The 18764-nt window shown below is 36.7% G+C and overlaps 1 long non-coding RNA gene across 1 annotated transcript; it reads right to left on the reverse strand.

The window, feature by feature from the left end:
- Positions 1–392: 392 nt before the first annotated feature.
- On the reverse strand, positions 393–18094 carry LOC149136052 (uncharacterized). The gene is made up of 2 exons (XR_016241512.1): positions 17400–18094; positions 393–796 (listed from the first exon to the last, which is right to left on the reverse strand). It is a non-coding gene; the product is annotated as an uncharacterized LOC149136052 (long non-coding RNA).
- Positions 18095–18764: the final 670 nt, after the last annotated feature.

Genomic DNA, 18764 nt, shown 5'->3' on the forward strand with positions numbered 1-18764 from the left:
GATTTTAGGGAATTTATAAAAATCAGTCTTATTTTTTGTTTTTGAAACAATATGTTTATCCCAGTGGCGAAACAATAGACTGTTATTAATGTATTGTTTTGTCAGATTTTACAGAACTTATCGCTTTGTCAGTGTAATTTAAACTGTAGTTTCTTGAAGCAAGTATGAGAGAGAGGTCATCATTTGATTGAAGAAACATCTAAAGTAAAGTCTTGGCAGACTAGTTGACTTGATTTTTTAAATAACTATTTCGATAAATATTTTTAAGAACTATTTCGATAAATATTTTTAAGAACTACTTTCATACACATATTTGGTGATTCAATATAATGTATCTGGACAAGAAAATGAGATAATTACTTATATTTAAAAAACAAAACAAAAACAGTAGCTCATATTTGAACTTTCTGCAGAACCTTGTTTTATATTTAAAAGAGAACATTCGTAACGTGATAATATTTTAGCTGACCTGTGATCAAAAACGTCATTCCAGCCGTGACAATCCCATTTTACTTTTAGGCATAGCATAACTAGCAGTACTTTAAGGTAGTCATTTTTTATAAGACGTCTTTATGCAATTATATAGAACATCTGGATGGTGATTTGGTAGCGTTAGTAGAGCATCAGACAAATTACGTTGTGGTGTATAGTTATGTCACTTTAGCTACAGCAATTCAGATCCCACAGCGGTCATTTCTTCATTTCACCCTTCTTAGTCATTTTAATAAAATTGACACATTAAATAAAGCTCCGACATCGGCAGTCCTTTAGAAACAAACCTCTCTAAGACAATGAACTGCAATAAAAAAAAGTTATGGAAATGGAAAATATATACAAAATAAATAATTTATGCAAAAAATTAGAAAGATTCATCTATTTTAAAATATTTTATACCAAAAAATAAAACAAATGGAAAACAGGCACTCGTGAATATAAACAAACATGTTGGACGATACAAGGGGCGGTAAATTGCTTATACCAGTAAAGTAGCCACTAAACCTTTTTTTATTTTCTCTCTGTTTATTTCTGTTTCTTTCTGTTGAAGAGCATAGGCTCGAAATGTAAAAGACTTTCTCACTTCCCGAGCGTTAAACTAATACATCTGTTTGTTGTTTATACACCCGTCTTCGTCTTTTGTTTTGTTTGTTTTATTCCAACTATTAGTAATGATACGTGGGGCCTGACAATATCGTCTGCGAATTGTAAGAAGACCGTTTCACGATCTGTTTCTTGAAATTTAGTTTATAACCAATACATACTATTATGTCAAATTTTGTGCCTGAACGTGGAATTTTTAATTCTTTGACCTTATTTCGTCTCGGAAGAGATTTTGGGAACAATAGAAAAGGCCATTAACTAACCCTAACGAGTATGCACAGTACAGAAAATCTAATTAAAAACAATCATGAATTTGCAAACGATATTGTCAGGCTCCTTGTATCATTAATAATAGTTGACCGGTAAAAGTAAATTACCGCCGCGTGTATCGTCCGACATGTTTGTTTATATTCATGAGTACCCGTTTTCCGTTTGTTTTATTTTTTTGGTATAAAACATTTAAAAATGGATGAATTTTTCTAATTTTTTGCATACATCATTTATTTTGTATATATTTTTTAAACGTTACATTTCATTGTCTTTGAGAGGTGCGTTTCTAAAGGAGCTCCCCGACATCAAGCAACTGACTTGGTAGACACCTACAAGAATATCCACCGTCTTTCCAACAACAACCTTGGGCTCCTTTTTGAATTCCATACGTTTAACATCCACGGAGTTGCTAACAAAATCAGAAAACAGCACAGCATCCATGACTTTCGGAAACATTTTTTTACGCTCAGAATTGCTGAAGCATGGAATTATCTAATCGTATCGGTTGTTAGCTGTCGGGACAACATCCTTCAAGACGTCCGTGCTTCCTGAAATTCGCCAGCACTACACTAGATGTTCTTTTTAAAGATATTTTTGTGACTCATTCCCTGTTCGTTGTTTCTTTGTGCATTATTTGTGTACTGTGCGTGCACTTTTGGCTACCTTTTCTGATGGGTTATAGTGCATCTGAGCACTGTATAAAATAAGTTCATTATTATTGGCTAGCTGGCAGAATCGTTAGCATGCCGGGCAAAATGCTTGGTGGCATTTCGTCCGTCTTTACATTCTTAGTTCAAATTCCGCCGAGGTCGACTTTGCTTTTCATCCTCCAGGACCGATAAAATAAGTACCAGTTGAGCACAGGGGTCGATGCAATCGATTCACCCCTCCTCCGATTTTGCTGGCCTTGTGCCAAAATTTCAAATCATTATTATAATTATGAAGGCGGCGAACTGATATAATTGTTTACGTTCTGAGTTCAAATTCTGCTGAGGTCGACTTCGCCTTTTATCCTTTCGGGGTCGATAAAATAAGTACCAGTTGGACAGTGGTGTTTGTGTAATCAGCTTATACCTTCCCCAAAATTGATGACCTTGTGCCAAAATCTGAAACCATTATTATTATTGCACGCGTGTATACTCACAAGTATGCGTGAACTTAAGTCGATACAAATATATGCATATATAAGTAATTATTAGCAAGTGGCCTAATTTTGAAAAACACCTCTCCAATTTCTCGACATTATTGGCAAATAATTAGGATAACAACCACAGAATTAATACAGAACAACCGGTATATTGAGTTTCCCACCCTCTCCAGAAGAAACTTGATATGCATATTGTTAGAGTATCTAATGATAGATGTAATTTCGAAAGAAGGACACATTGGTAAATAGAGAAGCAAGGCAGAAAGGTAAGACGAGAGAAAGAAACAAAGAAAAAGAGCTGGAGACTGGGGAACATAAGTGGTTGTAAAAGAAATATAATGATGGTGATGAAATATAATGAATAAGTAGAATGGGATAAAGGAGACAAGAGCCAGAATGACGAAGAAAAGAAAGTGAGATGAAAAAGAAAACGACAGAAATGTGAACGAAAAATAGAAGGCAGAAAGTGAAGATGAAGATTTTAAAAAATGCCGAGAAGGAAAAAAAAAAAAATAAGAAAACGGTAGACGAGGAGAACAAAGAAGCAATGACAAAAAGAATAACGTCATAATATTTCTTTATTGCCCACACGGGGCTAAACATAGAAGGGAGGGATTAAGTCGATTACATCGACACCAGTGTGTAACTGGTACTTATTTAATCGACCCCGAAAAGATGAAAGGCAAAGTCAACCTCGGCGGAATTTGAACTCAGAACGTAACGGCAGACGAAATGCCGCTAAGCAGTTCGCCCGGCGTGCTAACAATTCTGCCAGCTCGGTTTTTATAGCGGCCATAATATAAGGATCAGTAAAAACAAGTGTGTTGAAATAGTTATTATAGAAGGTTAACAACATGTTGAGACTAGATATTCTGCACATATTTAAATATATCTAATATCTATCTTTCGTGAAAATTTCAAGTGAACGGAATAAATATTTCGTAATTTATGAAGAAATAAACAAACAATCTTCCAAATCGCTGCGGCTAAAAGTTAAGGGTCACTTAGAAAAAAATGAACTACTAACCAAGGTATTTGTTGTTTAGAAGATTGTTAATGGGTTAACAGTTACTTCTTATGATATTACATTATTGGAACATTCAACTGGCAACATGGCAGCTTGTGAGAGATGACCGGTGTCCTGTGATGAAAAACAAAGGATTGTGTGCCTTCACCGAGAGGGCAAGTCAAATCCTGTGATAGCAACTACTGTAGGAAGGTCTAGAAGTTTTGTGCCACGAATTCTAGCTCGTTTTAAGTCACCAGGTTCGACAGATGATTAACCCCAAACTGGTAGACCTCGTAAGACTTCACCAAGACAGGATCGTATTATGGTTAGAATGTCACTGAAGGATAGGTTTAAGAGTGCTGCTGAGATATTCCGCGAGTTTAGCTTCACTTCCGATGTCAAAGCAGTTCCTCGAAGGCTACGAGGTTCTGGGTTGCTTGCTCGGGCTCCGGCAAAGAAACCTCTGATCGCCAAAAAGAATCAAAGAGCTCGTCTTCATTTCACTCACGAACATGTCGTTTGGACAGAAGAACAGTGGTCGTAGGTTCATTTTAGCGATGAAGCGAAGTTTAATGTGATTGGTTCCGATGGCGGGATGTACGTCCGACGAAGAAGTGGCGAAAGGTTATCTAGTGTACGTGTGAAGAAGACAGTGCAATATGGAGGAGGCAGTGTGATGGTATGGGGAGCGATCTCTGCTGCTGGTCCAGGTGTATTCATACGCCTACAAGTGACTGTCAACTGAAATCTACAAGCAGATTCTTAGACAGCATACCCCTTGCACATTTCCGATCCTCGTCAGTTCAACTTCTTTTCTTCGTGCAGGACAACGCTCCCTGTCACATTGCGAAGAGAGTCATAGGCTTTATGAGTGATGAAGGGGTTGATCTCATGGACTGGTCACCTCAAAGTCCCGATCTCAGCCCTATAGAAAACGTTTGGAAGATTACTGGAGATGGGGCGCGAAGGAGAAATCGAAAGAACCAAGATGAACTCTGGTAATTATTGGAAAACAAATGAAACAATATTACTTCATCATTTTGCAAGAAATTAATTAAGTCTTGAGATAACAGATGTCAGGAGGTTATTGATAGTAAAGGGATGTTCACAAAATATTAATAGTAAGGGTTTCTTTTTTGTTTTTAGTCCATTTTCATTGTTTTTCTAAGTGACCCTTAACTTTTGGCCATTGCAGATAGAAAGATTATTTGTTTATTTCCTTATAACTTACGAAATATTTATTCCATTCACTTGAAATTTTCACAAAAGGTAGATATTAGATATATCTAAATATGTGTAAAATATGTAGTCTCAACGTTTTGTTAATCTTATCTATAAAAGGCAGATTTTTCTATGTGTGTGTGTGTGTGTGTTGAAAATTCATACATTTACACAACAAGCATACATGTATGTATGCATGTATGTATGTATGTTTTAAATAAAAAGTATGAAACTCTACTCATATTTAGTATTGAGTGCTACATATCAAAGTTATCAATTTCGATTGAACCAATTTCAGCAAATTAAATACATCTCGCTGTCTGTTTCTGTGTGTGTGTGTGTGTGTGTGTGTGTGTGTGTGTGTGTGTATAGGTACATTGTTGACATGTAAAATTGAATGACGTCATAAACGCTTCTGGAGGAGTCGAAATAAAGACTTAACGATTTAATCTCAAACAAGGAAATATCGAAAAGACGAAGCGGTTGATATTAGAGATGAAGCTACACTGGTGTGAGCAAGTCGTCGCTAAGGAAAGTGAATTTAGAACAATAACCCCGTATAAAACGATTTTTATCCTTGGGTAGCAACTATTATTTCTTACTTGTTTACCCCTACAAAATATGAAAAATGGCTAATATTTCCTTCAAACTTTGCTTTTGTTACATTTATTCAAACCCCAAAGAATCCCTCTCAACACATGGCTATGATGCTCCCCCACTACTGCTCATGATCAGAGATGCACATACTATCAGCCACTAAGTGACATGCTCAAGTGGTTATGGTCAAGCAACTGACAAAGCAAATTCGTGGTATTGAGCAGAATATTTGCTATAACGATATTTCTACTTCAGCAACTCAATGCTGAATCTATCTGAAATGTAATGGAAAATAGGCCAGCTTCAAAACATAGATGTCCAGGTCACAAAAGCAAAGTTTGAAGGGAATAATAGTAATTTTCTTTGATTTCTGTATTGAAGCAAATAGGAAATAACACTTACTGACCCCACTCCCCGCAAAAAGAAACAAACTCCATCTCACACAGTCTACCGTAAAAGCCAACGGTGTAAAAACGCTCCAGGTATTTCTATCGTTCTCTTTCAATATGTACTTTGTGAGTTACACACAAACGTAAAGAAGGATATAATTGATTCATAAAAATTTGTATAATATCAGTTTATATTTTCATCTGAAGAAATGACAGGCTAAATTGACTTCAACAGGATCCAAACTCTCAGAAAGAAAAAATATTTATTCCAGAAACCCTGTTACACATCTAACACCCATACTTACAAGTCAAAAGAGAAGGTCTAGGAGGTTACACAAGCCTGCTAGACTTAGCAGCAAAATTTCCTCAAGTTACACCCTGCCATCTCAGAACACGAAATGCAACAAATGGCAGATATCGCAAAGCACGCGCACACACGCACGCGCACACACACACACACACACACACACACACACACACACACACACACACACGTTGACAAGGCTTCCACCTTTCTATGTCCCAATCAGTATTCTTGACATAGATTCCAAACAAGATCACGGTCAAGGTGACTTATGATCAAAAGTGTTTCAGTTATGATCACAACTATTTTGGCACCAATCCAGATTCGCCTATCACTTAACAGTTTTACATTTCATTTGACAGCTAACAGTTTTGCACTTTTTCACACTTTCACTTTACCTTTGAAATTACATTGTACGCTCACCATAACAGCTATAAGATCGCTACTCTTGCGAGAAATAGCAGCCAAGTGTACCTCAAATTACATCCTAATACTTTTAAAAGAAGAAAGTACACATTTCTAATGATAGTCATTGCTGGGATGCCTGACCAAGTGTTAACAACAGCTATAGAAGATGAGAACTTTCTTAAAGGTTTATTAAGGTAACCTAAAGCTAAAAAATAAAAAGAATTACGAAAATCCTTTTATAAAATTGAATAAATAAATAAATAAATGAGCGGAATATATTTTTAAACATTTTAAATAAAGATGAAAACAGGTTCAGTTTGGCTCAATTTCGCAGTACTTGACTGGTACTTATTTCATCGATCCCTGAACGTGATGTCGACCTCAGTAGAACTCGAACTCTGGACATAAAGAACCAAAAGAAGTGCTGTTAAACACTTTGTTCGATGCGCTAACGACTCTACCAGCTCGCCACCTTTAGGCAGAGTGTAATTTAATCCTTTCTTCTCTAGGTACAAGGCCTGGAATTTTGGGGCAGAGTATAATCGATTACATCTACCCCAGTACTCAACTGATACTTGATTTATCGACCCCGAAAGGATGAATGGCAAAGTCGATCTCGTAACGTAGCGACAAACGAAATACCACTAAGCATTTCGCCCGGTGTTCTAACGATTCTGCCAGCTCGCCCCTTATGCAGACTGTAATTAATTGTAGAAAGTATTAATTTTTGAAATCCTTTTGAAAAAAAAACGAAACACGAAACCAAATGTATTGTTGCAAATATTGATTGTATCAGGAAAAAAAAAAAAAAAAAAACATTCTATACAAAAAAATTTTGGTTTACTTTGAAATAATTTTAAATCATTTGTAAGAATGATGGAAAGAATTTAGGGAAACACCTTAGATGAGAAACGAAACATTCCGTTCGCAAAACTTTTTGTTGGTTTGCCGTGAATCAGGAATTTTGTGGACCCAGTAATTGCAACTAGCACAAACAATGCATAATCTATGTTGCAAAAAGCTAAAAGTACGAAGGAAAAAGTAAATATATGTGGTTCTCATTGAACTCTACTTCGTGGCTATTTAGAAGAAATGTCGTGACAAACATGAAAATGAGCATATTGCTTTTTGCACAATATGAATGACATCCATTCGTTTTATCAAGCTTTTTTGTAACTATATTTGGAACAATAATGCTTCCAACTTTTGTATTTTAGTTTTCAAAATACTGTATTTGATGACATAAAACGCACTTTTCCCAAGAAAAATAAAGAAGTCTCAAAGAATCACCCCGGGTCCTACATGCAAAGCTAATTATTTCTTTGAGGTTTACTACTGTGGGATAATTTCAACCCTGACAGTGTCTTTTACTTACTCCGACTCCATAATAATATTTACTAGAAGATTATTGGTTTCAGATTTTGGCACAAGGCCAGCAAATTCGGGGCAGGGATTATGTCGATTACATTGACTCCAGTGATCAACTGGTACTTACTTTATGGATCACCAAAGGCTAAAAGGCAAAGTCGAACTCGGCAGAATCTGAACTCAAAACGTAGAGAAGGACGAAATGCCGTTAAGTGGTTTGGCTGGCGTGCTAACGATTCTGCCAGTTCACCACCTTAGAGATTGCGTTAAAGTTTTTACTGTATTTAAAGTACATAAATGCTTTAATACAGTAAAAAAAAAAGAAAAAAAAGAATTATTGAATATGCACTGCTGAAACTGGATGCGTAAGAATGGCCGTGTATCTTTTATGCTTTCAGATACAGTTATAGGATAATTCTGATATGAAACCTTTTTCCATGTAGCTTGCTTGAAACGATATCATATATTGCCTTCGTGTTTTTCAGCCCAATCTAGAGTTCTGAATGTTGTAAATATTTTTGTAACAATTCTACTGTGGTATCTAAGTTTTGAAACTAATAAAAAATTCACATATAAATTGTTTTTTTTTTTTCATACAGTATTTACGACAATAAATTTTTCTTTTGTGTTTCGTTTTCTTTTTTTTGCCAAAATTTGGTGGGAGAAGACTAGTCAATTACATCGACCTCCAGTACTCAACTTGTCGACCCCGAATAATGAAAGGCAAAGTCGACCTCGGTGGCATTTAAACTTAGAATGTAAAATAGGAAGAAATGCCGCTAAGCATTTTTCTCGGTGGAGTAACGATGCTGCCAATTTGGCACCTTTGAGGCTAATTTATAATCCTTTCTACTGTAGGTACAAGGCCTGAAATTTTAAGGTAGGAGACTTGTCGATCATATCGGCCCATTACTTAATTTATCGACTTCGAAAGGACGAAAGGCAAAGTCAACCTCGGCAGAATTTAAACTCAGAACGTAAAGACAGACTAAACATCGCTAAGCATTTTGCTCGGCGTGCTAATGATTCTGTCAGCTCGCCGCCTTAAGGCTTAATTTATAATAGAAGGTATTACCAGTTTTAGGAATCATCTTTATATATATATATATATATATATATATATAAATCTCAGATAGCTTGAAAGACGGTGACAATATTGTTGAAATATATCATTCTAAAGGATCCAACAAAACAGATTACCGATTAAACAAAGCCTCGGATATTAGAAATCAAACGGAACATCATGAAAACAGAATCAAAAAGCTGCCAGATAAACATAATAAGAATACGATTAACTGCGCATGCCGTAAAAAATCCGCATGTCCACTCCTGAACCAATGTGCTCAAAAAGACATAGTATACAAATGCACAATCTACACATCTCAACATATTTACGTGTACATAGGTGCCACTGAAAACCAATTCAAAGTCCGTTATCGAAACCACATCTCGTCATTCCGAAAAATAAATAGACGGCACACGACCTCGCTGGCAGACTTCATATGGAGACTGAAAGAATCAAAAATTAAATACCAAATAGAATAGTCAAGAATATAAAAACACATCCGTACTTACTCTTCCTTTTGACTCTTTTATTTTACTTTTTACATATATACACACACACACACACACACACACATATATATATTAGCATATATTGGGCTATCCCATAAATAATGGGTTTTTTTCAATTTCATGAACTAAAAGTCGGAGGGGGAAGGGATAAACTACCTGCATCAACTTGTTATAAAAGCAGGTTGTAATTTAACTTTGGTTTTATTTTTAGTGTAAGTTTTGAAGAGTGCAGTTCTATTTTCAGTTATTTTTTCAAAGCTATAATGAAAGTGACAAAGGAGCATATTCGGTATATATTGCTTTATGAGTTCAATGAAAGCAACAACGCAACGGAAAGTGCGAGGAATATTAATGCAGTATATGGGGATCGGACAATAAGCGTAAGCCGGTGGTTCCAGAAATTCTGAGCTGGAAACTACAGCCTAGAGAACAAACCTCGTCCTGGAAGATCTGTAGAGCTCGACGAGGAACAAAATTCCAATCGTAACTGTTGAAGAACTAGCTTGGATTTGGTCATTCAACCATTCATCGACACCAGTGTGCCATAGGAAAAGTCAGCAAATTGGGTCAATGGGTTCTTCAAAAACTTTCCGAGTCTAATCGCGCGCAGAAAGTGAATGTGTTCTCTTCTTTGCTGTCACGTCTCACGAATAAACTTTTTTTGGACCGAATAGTAACTGGTGACGAGAAATGGGGTTTCTATAAAAATGTCAAGGGCCGAAGAGAGTGGGTAGGGAAAGGAGAAACACCGGCATCCCAGGCTAAAAAAGGTCTTCACTCACGTAAGGTGTTATCTGTTTGGTGGGATATGGAAGGTTTAGTCCACTTTGAACTTTTAAACCCAAACTAAACGATAAGAAAGGGGATCTACGGTGAGTAGCTTGAGCGACTTAAATCAACGCGAGGAGGAAAAAGATCATCTTTGGTTTCAAGACGAAAGGTGTTCTTCCACCAGGTTAATGCTCGGCCACATACAGCAAGGATGACATTCCAAAGGCTGGAGCAGTTTGAATGGGAAACGATGCTCCGCCCACCATATTCACCGGACATTGCCCTTTCTGATTACCATTTATTCCGCAATCTTCAAAATGATTTGGACGGCAAAAATATGAATTCTGTAGACGAGATCAGAACTGTACTGGCGGAGTATTTTTCATCACGGACAACTGAATTTTGGAAGAGGGGCCTTGCAAGTTTACCAGATAGATGGAAGAGCATTGTAGAAAATGAAGGAGAGTCTATTTTAAATTAAAAAAGAGCTATATCTTAATTTTGAAAAAATAGAAGTAGTATAAAAAAATCGCATTATTTATGGGATGACCCAATATATATATATATATATATATATATATATATATATGTTATGAGAGGTAATGGTGTCAGTAAGACCCAAAGGTGTCAGGTAATGCTGAGTAAGTGGTATGGATAGACCATAGTTAAGCTCCTGGTTCGGTGATTATGCGAATAAGGAGTCAGCGTGTGTATATAAAAAAATTAATATATATATTACACACACACACACCACATATATATATACACAAATACACATACATACAAATATATATATATATATATGTGTGTATATCTATGTGTTTGACAACCGGTGTTGCTATGTTTACGTTCCTGTAACTAGCAGCTCATCAAAAGATATCGGTAGAAAAAGTACAAAGCTTAGAAAACAAACTGACAAACAAAAATGTAAGTACTGGGGTCGATTCATTCGACTAAAATTCCTCAAGGTGGTGCCCCAGCATGGCCACGATCTAATGACTAAAACAAGTAAGATAATTTTTTGCGTTAGAAGTAGGAGTGTTCACGCTTGCTCTTGAGGGTTAATTCCCTTATTTATTTGTATTTTGGGGTCTACAGTAACAGCAATGAGTAGGTGAAGAATAAAACACTCGAGTTGTTTCCCTTTAATTCAAACTATCAATAACGTTTTGTAGGAGAAAGGATAGTTTGAATAAAAAAAAAATAATCTTAAACTTACTTTTAATTAACAAATTTTGGTACTGCAAGTTAAAGACTATATCATTTGTTTTATAAATAATTCCAAGTAGGTTTTAATCCAATTTTCAAATAGCAAGTTTTAAGTAATAACATTTATATTTTCTGACATAAAATACTAATGACTTTAGTTTTATAATTTGTTTGTAAAGGTTGGTATGCTGCAGAATTGTTTGGATATCAAAAGAGAAAAAGGAAGAACAAAAAATTAGTGATATTTTATCTGACTTATGACATTGTGAGTTCAAATCTTACTGAGGTCAACTTTGCCTTTCATTCTTTTTTTCTGTTTTTTTTTGGGGGGGGGGGGGGGTCGTGGAGGTTTGATAAAATAAACTATTAATCTCCCTTAAAAATTGCTGATTTTGTGCTAAAATCAGAAACCATTAAGATGGCGAAGTGGCAGAATTTTGCAACGTCGAAAAAGAAGAAAAAAGAAAAAGATGTCGCAAAGTGTTTTGTTCTGGTTTGCTCCGAGATCAACTTTTCCTTTTCATACTTTTGGGGTCGATAAAATAAAGTACCACCCAGGTATTTTGGGTCGATAAAGTATCCCTCAAGTATTTTGCCTAAGGTACACTTGCTGAATCCTTGTTCTCCGATGTCCTCTATAGGTACCCCATTTAGTTTAGGGTTAGGTGGAATCGTTTTGGCAGGCATGTGTGAAAAGCTTACGTCGGATTACCACGAACTTGTCACGAACAGAGAATCTGGGCTACTGACGTTTGTTTGAATCTAGTAATAGTGGTTGTGATGCAGCAGCTAGTAGCTGTAACTACATAGGAAAGTGTTTATTGCTTACACTTGTTGTTGCTCTTTGCTAGAAATATAACTTCGTCTCGAAGAATTCTTCGTACAAGGTCAGACAACTGAAAGCAACATGACATTAGGAGGGTTATTCTGTTTGAACTAGAGAAAAAGTGAGTGAGTGAGTGAGAGAGAGAGAGAAACATTGAACGAATATGTACATATAGACGTAGGCGTGACTTTATGGCAAGAAGTTTGCTTCCCAACCACATGATTTCAGTCCCACTGCGTGACACCTTGAGTATGTGTCTTCTACTAAAGCCTTGCAAATGAATTTGGTAGACGGAAACTGAAAGAAGCCCGTCGTACACACACACGTGTGTGCGTGCGTGTGTTTGTTCCCCCACCACTACTTGACAAGCGGTGTTGTGTGTTTACATCTTCGTAACTTAGTGGTTCGGCCTGAGAATCGATAGAATAAGTACCAAGCTTAAAAAAGACAAAATAAGAACCGGGGTTGATTCAGTCTAATGCCTGAAACAAGTAGAAGGTAAAAGAAATGAACTGACAAATAGTCAATGTAATCTGCATATTATTGATTAGAATTTCTAATTTCCAACAAATCAATATTGTTACCAATATTAAAAAGAAAAAAAATTGTTGGAAGACGAAGAACAACGTTGATGACCTTCCAGATGAGTCAATGATGGTCAGTTCATGCACAAAAGAAGAAACATGGCGAAAAATCGGTAAGCCGAAATTATTTATATATAAAAAAATGTAGCATATGGTGTTACAAGAAAGAAACTATATTTCATCGGCGAATGTATTTGCAACGTAACTTTTCGAGATGAAACGAAAAGAACAATCATTTATGTATTGAAAAAAATTACTAAACCTATTTGGCACAGAATGTATAGAGTTATTTAAAATGTGGGATACTCCCATTAGTGTTCTCTGTGAAAATGTAGTCGGCACGGTTAAAAGTTCGAATGAAGTCGAATAATTGAAACAAAAAATTAAAAAAATGTTTCCAAAAAATTGTTTCTTGGAAGGATTAGGCTGTTGCACCAAAACAAAAGCGAGGATCGTAGTAAAAGAAAAGGCAACGCCTGTTTTTAGGCCCAAACGGAATGTGCTGCTTGCGGCGTTTGACTAGGTCAATAAGAACTTGAAAGACTAGAAAGTTTAGTTATAACTGAAAAATTCGACCATTCAGACTGGGCAGCTCCGACGGTTTTAGTCGAACACAATTATTCATTACCAAGCCCAGAAGAAGTGTTTTCAAAACTGAATGGAGGAAAAGTTTTCTCGAAGTTAGACCTCTCGGAGACCTATCTACAGATACAGGTAGAGGAAGATTGCGCACACCTTTTAACAATCAACACACACACCGTAGATTGTATAAATTCAAGCGGTTTCCTTTGGGAGTAAAAGTGGCACCTGCTATAAATAAATGAATACAGGTTTAGACTAACAGAGGAAAAATGTGAAGATGGCAGCCAAAAGGCTATAGCTCATGCATCAAGGACGCTATTGCCAGCGAAAAAAAAAAATATAGCCAAATTGAAAAATAGGCACTGGCGATTATATTTAGAATAAAAAAGTTCCACAGGTCTATACATGGTAGGCGGTTTAGACTACAAACAAACCATCGCCCGTTGCTAACGATTGATGGATTCAAGAAAGGAATCCCAGAACATACAGCAAACAGGTTGCTGCAATGGAGCACCATACTACCAAACTAAGACTACACAATGGAATATTTACCTTCAAAAAAGCTAGGACATGCTGACGGCCTATCTAGGTTAATATCCAGAAATAGCAAACCATTCGAGGACACAGTAAGAGCCGAAGGGGAGATGAAACACATAGTGTGGAACATTGTACGAGAGTTACCAATAACTCTGGAAGAGATAAAGCGACACGCGTCAAAAGGTAGGTTCATTAATGAAAAAAAAAAAAAAAAACCCTCTACAGTCAGCCAAAGAAAACAAAAATAGGTTCGGTAAGAAAAAACAGTAATAGATAAACATGCATTCAACATGCGACGGCGTACTGATGTATGGTCAAAAGGTAGTGATACCTGAAACTTTACAAAAAAAGAATGTTGAAAATTCCATATTGGACATCCGGGAAAAAAGCGCTTATGCGCAGTTATGTGTATTGGCCGAAGATGGACAAGGAAGTTGAAAATGTAGTAAAAGACTGCAGAGGATGTTGCTCTGGCAGCGAAATTTCCTACTCAATAATGGCCAAAAGTAAAAAAACCATGTTCAAGATTACTTATCGATTTTGTGAGGCTGTTAAATGGTTATTACTACTTAGTAGTAGTTGACAGTTTTACAAAATAGCTGGAAATTGTTAAGTGCAAAAGTCCAACTGCCTCGATTTTAATAAATTTTTTTGCATGAATTATTCGCAAAATTTGGCATCTCGGACGTGATTGTATCTGATAATGGAACACAATCTGTGTCTAGTGAATTTAGAAAATTTTGCGAAATGTTCATCGTAGAACATAAAAAGATAGCGCCTTACCGTCCCAGATCAAATGGACAGGCAGAGCGTTTTGTGGACATTTTAAAAAGAACTTTGAGAAAAGCAAACAAGGAAGGCACCGACGAAGTTGCTCTGCAGCAATTCCTAAGGGTATACAGGGTGACACCGAACCCCAATACACCAGCAGGAAGCTCACCAGCAGAACTGATGTTTGTGAGGAAGGTGAAATCAGTTTTTAATAGACTGTTAACTGGCAAAGAAAGAATAAGTACCAGGAAAGACAATCCCAAATTTTTGAAAATTGCTGATAAGGTGTACATGAGGTCGTATAAAAACGGAAAACAGTACTGGGAAGAAGGCAAAATTACAAAGTACATAGGGAAAATGATGTACGGAATTAAAAGTAGAAAAGGTATTGAAAAAAGATACAGAAAGCAATTGAAGAAGAAATTCATAGAAAATAAACCAGACAGATTAGAAGAACCTATGGAATGGCTGTATGACACATTCCAGGTACCAACACCGTTACAGGTGGTTGAACCCACGCGTACAAGTGGAAGAAAAAAGAACACAGAGTTCCTAAAAATAGACGCCAAAAAGAAAAAAAAAAATATTAAGTTGCAAAAAAGAAAAACCGCTAAAGAAGAGGAGGGGTGAATAAAGTAAAATAAAATTACTTGCTTCCCAAAGTTTTTTGTTGGAGTCTTCTTCCAGTGTTCCCTGTTGGAGTCAGTGTCAATTACCGTGTTACATATGAGTTCGAGTTACCGTCATAGTAGACGCTTCAAAGTCATTGTCTTGCGGAGCTATTAGCGAAAGCACGATAGACGAGTCAAAGAAAATAAGACTCGGAATACCGACACAACATAATAGTGGCGACAAGAATATTACAGTGCTAACAATAACATGCAAGTGGACTAGGATCTCACGTTATAAGAGATTGGGTAAATCATTTAGATGAGGATCTCTCTATATGATACTACTATGTCTCTTAACTTTTACTTGTTTCGTCATTGGAGTGCAGCCATCCTGGGACATCAACTTGAAGAGTTTTAGTCGATCAAATCGACGTCAGTATTTATTTTTTTAGCCGGGTACTTATTCTATCGGTGCCTTTTGCTGAACCGCTATTTCATTGGGACGTAAGCAAACCAACACCAGCTGTGAAGAGGTGGTGGACACGTGCACACACGCACATACACATGTGTACGACAGATTCTTTCAGCTTGAATCTAGCAAATTTACTTACAAGGCTTTGGTTGGCTCGGGGCTATAGCAGAAGACACTTGCCAAAGGTGCCGCGTAGTGGGACTGAACCCAAGGACTCATTGTTGGGAAGCAAGCGTCTTACAGCACGACTACGCCTGCGCTTGTTGTCACTGTTTTGTTATTTGTATTTGTGTAACATTTCTCCGTTTTTTTCGTCCTTGCTTTCGTATACATTCGCTTGCTTTCTTCCGAAGAATCTAGTGTTCTTAGCTTATATTTTCTTGGTCAGATTGGAGCAGTCTCAAGTATAACCGGCCGAAACTGAAAGGATGATCTGGAACTCGACTGACAATAGAAGGCTCCGAATGACCCGTCCTTGTTTTTTCTTGTCTTTCTTTGAATCCTCTAACTGTCCGGATGTTTTGTTGTCGCCTGTTACGTTCTTGCTCCATTTTTTATTTATACATATAGCGGCGTACGTACACTTTTGGTCTCATATATATATATATATATATATATATATATATCAAAGATCTTACAAAAAATATGATACATCTATATATGAAAACTGGAAGATCTTGTAGGAATGACAGAAGGATACGAGATTATTGGATCCATGAGGTAACTTTCTGTCCAGCCATAACCAACGACTACATAATATATAGCGGATCTTGTGTGTAGAAATAGATGTACAACTGCTACTGTTAAATATAATGTTCCACGTAAATTACCATCGTCCAGTCTGTTTCAGTGGTAATCAACTACTATACTTAATAGTATTACTAATGATGAACTATAGTGCAAATATAGGAGAAATTAAGATAAACATAAGGTTATATTACAATTGAGACATTAGTGCTCTGCAACATAAGGCAGTAACGTGTTCCCTGGTGATCAGTGGTAGTGAAACATCCAATTGCAGTTGAAACACCCAATGCAGAGCTCCAAAGGAACCACAATGATGAAACGTACGTGGGAACTAACAATCCTTTCTACTAAAGGCACAAGGTATGAAATTTGATGTGAGAGGAATAGTCAATCACATCAATCTCAGTTCGCAACTAACACTTATTTCATCGACTCCGAAAGGATGAAAGGCAAAGTCGACCTCGGTGGAATTTGAACTTAGAACGTAATGACGGACGAAATGTCGCAAAGTATTTTACCCTACGCGCTCACAATTCTACCAGCTCACTGCCTTAAGACGTAGGAACTAATAATAATATAAACTTGTGTTTATCTTAATTTCTCATTTGTGTTTGTGTGTGTGTGTGCAAGCGTGTGTTTGTGTTAAGAGTCATGTCTCCGTCCGTTTGTCTATCCGTTTATCCAACTGTCATACCACACCGTATTTCAATGATTTCATAACTTGATAAATGTATTATCACATCATTTCAACCATGATGTTTTCAACAGAAAAAATTAAAAGAAAGTAATTTTGCTTATATTTTTCCTTTGCTTTATATTTCATTTGAAAAATTTAACACATTTCTGTTATGATGTCATAATGTGCTGATTACTCTTATAATGAGACTAGAAGGTTACTGATACCTGTGGAGAATCTCCTCCCATTACAATAATTTTTTGTAGTCTTAGGATTCTGGAACTCGAAGAAGAAGAGGCTTACAAGTGAGTGCAATTCAATGGTTGTTTATTTGGTTCTCATTTCATGGGGTTTGCTCCCGGCGACCATCTGTATGTCAGCGCGTAGTTCGTTAGCTCAGTTCGTGAAAGGTACATTACCTCTGGAGATAATGGGTAAAGTTAGAGCCGGTTAAGAATCCGCTGTGAGCTGCTAGATTGCTGTGTTGTTCAACGTGAGTGCCAACGCGAGAGAAGAGAACGGGTTGCTCAATAACCTCCTTAAATAGATGTTGCCCATGAGAGCCTCGCTGTGGTCTCGAGCATAGCAAACATGGTTGTAGGCGAGATCTCGCTCTTGTCTCGGACCTGGCAATGGCCGCCGGCGTGATCTCGGTTTCAGGGTTAGGGTTATGAGCATTTTTGCCAAATTTGGTGAAAATCTGTTCAATACACCGCCACAAATTTTTCACCAAATTTGGCCAAAATACTCATAACCCTAAAGCTAAAACCAGTACAAACGCACGAACGATGTCATAAATAACAGTACCGCCGATAGTTGTTGTTGACAAACAACGGCAGTAATTTTATTCAAGGGAAAAGATCCCATTACACCGCCACAACGTGTTGTTGACAAACCACAGCAGTAATTGTTTTCACCTCAATAGACGTCAGTGATTGGTTGATATTGCCGAAATACACAACTTTTAACATGAAATAACTTCGAATATAAACATTTTTCTCTGTTCTATAAGACAAAATATACAAGTATACGAAGTTTTAAAGTGTTTCGGTGGAAAACACACTAAATAAAAACTAAATAAAAAATGGTGTCCGCCAAATTAGAAAGATCCAGTATGGCTACCGTTTGTTAATTTCAAACTTCCCAAAGATGAGGGTTTTCCAGATCCCCCCCCCCAGTGCCCCTTTGCTCCAAAACGTCCTCCTGTTGCTCCAAATGCACCCCGTTGAGTACCTTTGACTGAGACCATAAATAGTAGAATTCACACGTGAAACATTTGTGAATACATATTCTTAGAAGGATGAATAGAAAATTGGGAAGAGCCAAATGATTATTGAATGTTCTGATTAATGTCAATCATGCCATTTGTCTTACACTAATTGTCAGTTTATTTAATGTTTTATGTCTATAGAACATTTTCAATAATTATAATGGTATTCCTCACATTAAGTTACAATGCTTGAGCTCTATAATTTTCGCCATCCCAACTACGTGACTGTAAAGCTAATCAGTAGAGAAGCGGTACTCTGCATAGAAAGTACAATGCAACAAGTCATTAGTGACTTAGTATTTTGAAAGTGAATGCTTGCTAA

This window comes from Octopus bimaculoides, chromosome 4 (genome assembly GCF_046866305.1).
Source record: "Octopus bimaculoides isolate indiv1 chromosome 4, ASM4686630v1, whole genome shotgun sequence".
NCBI lineage: Eukaryota > Metazoa > Mollusca > Cephalopoda > Octopoda > Octopodidae > Octopus > Octopus bimaculoides.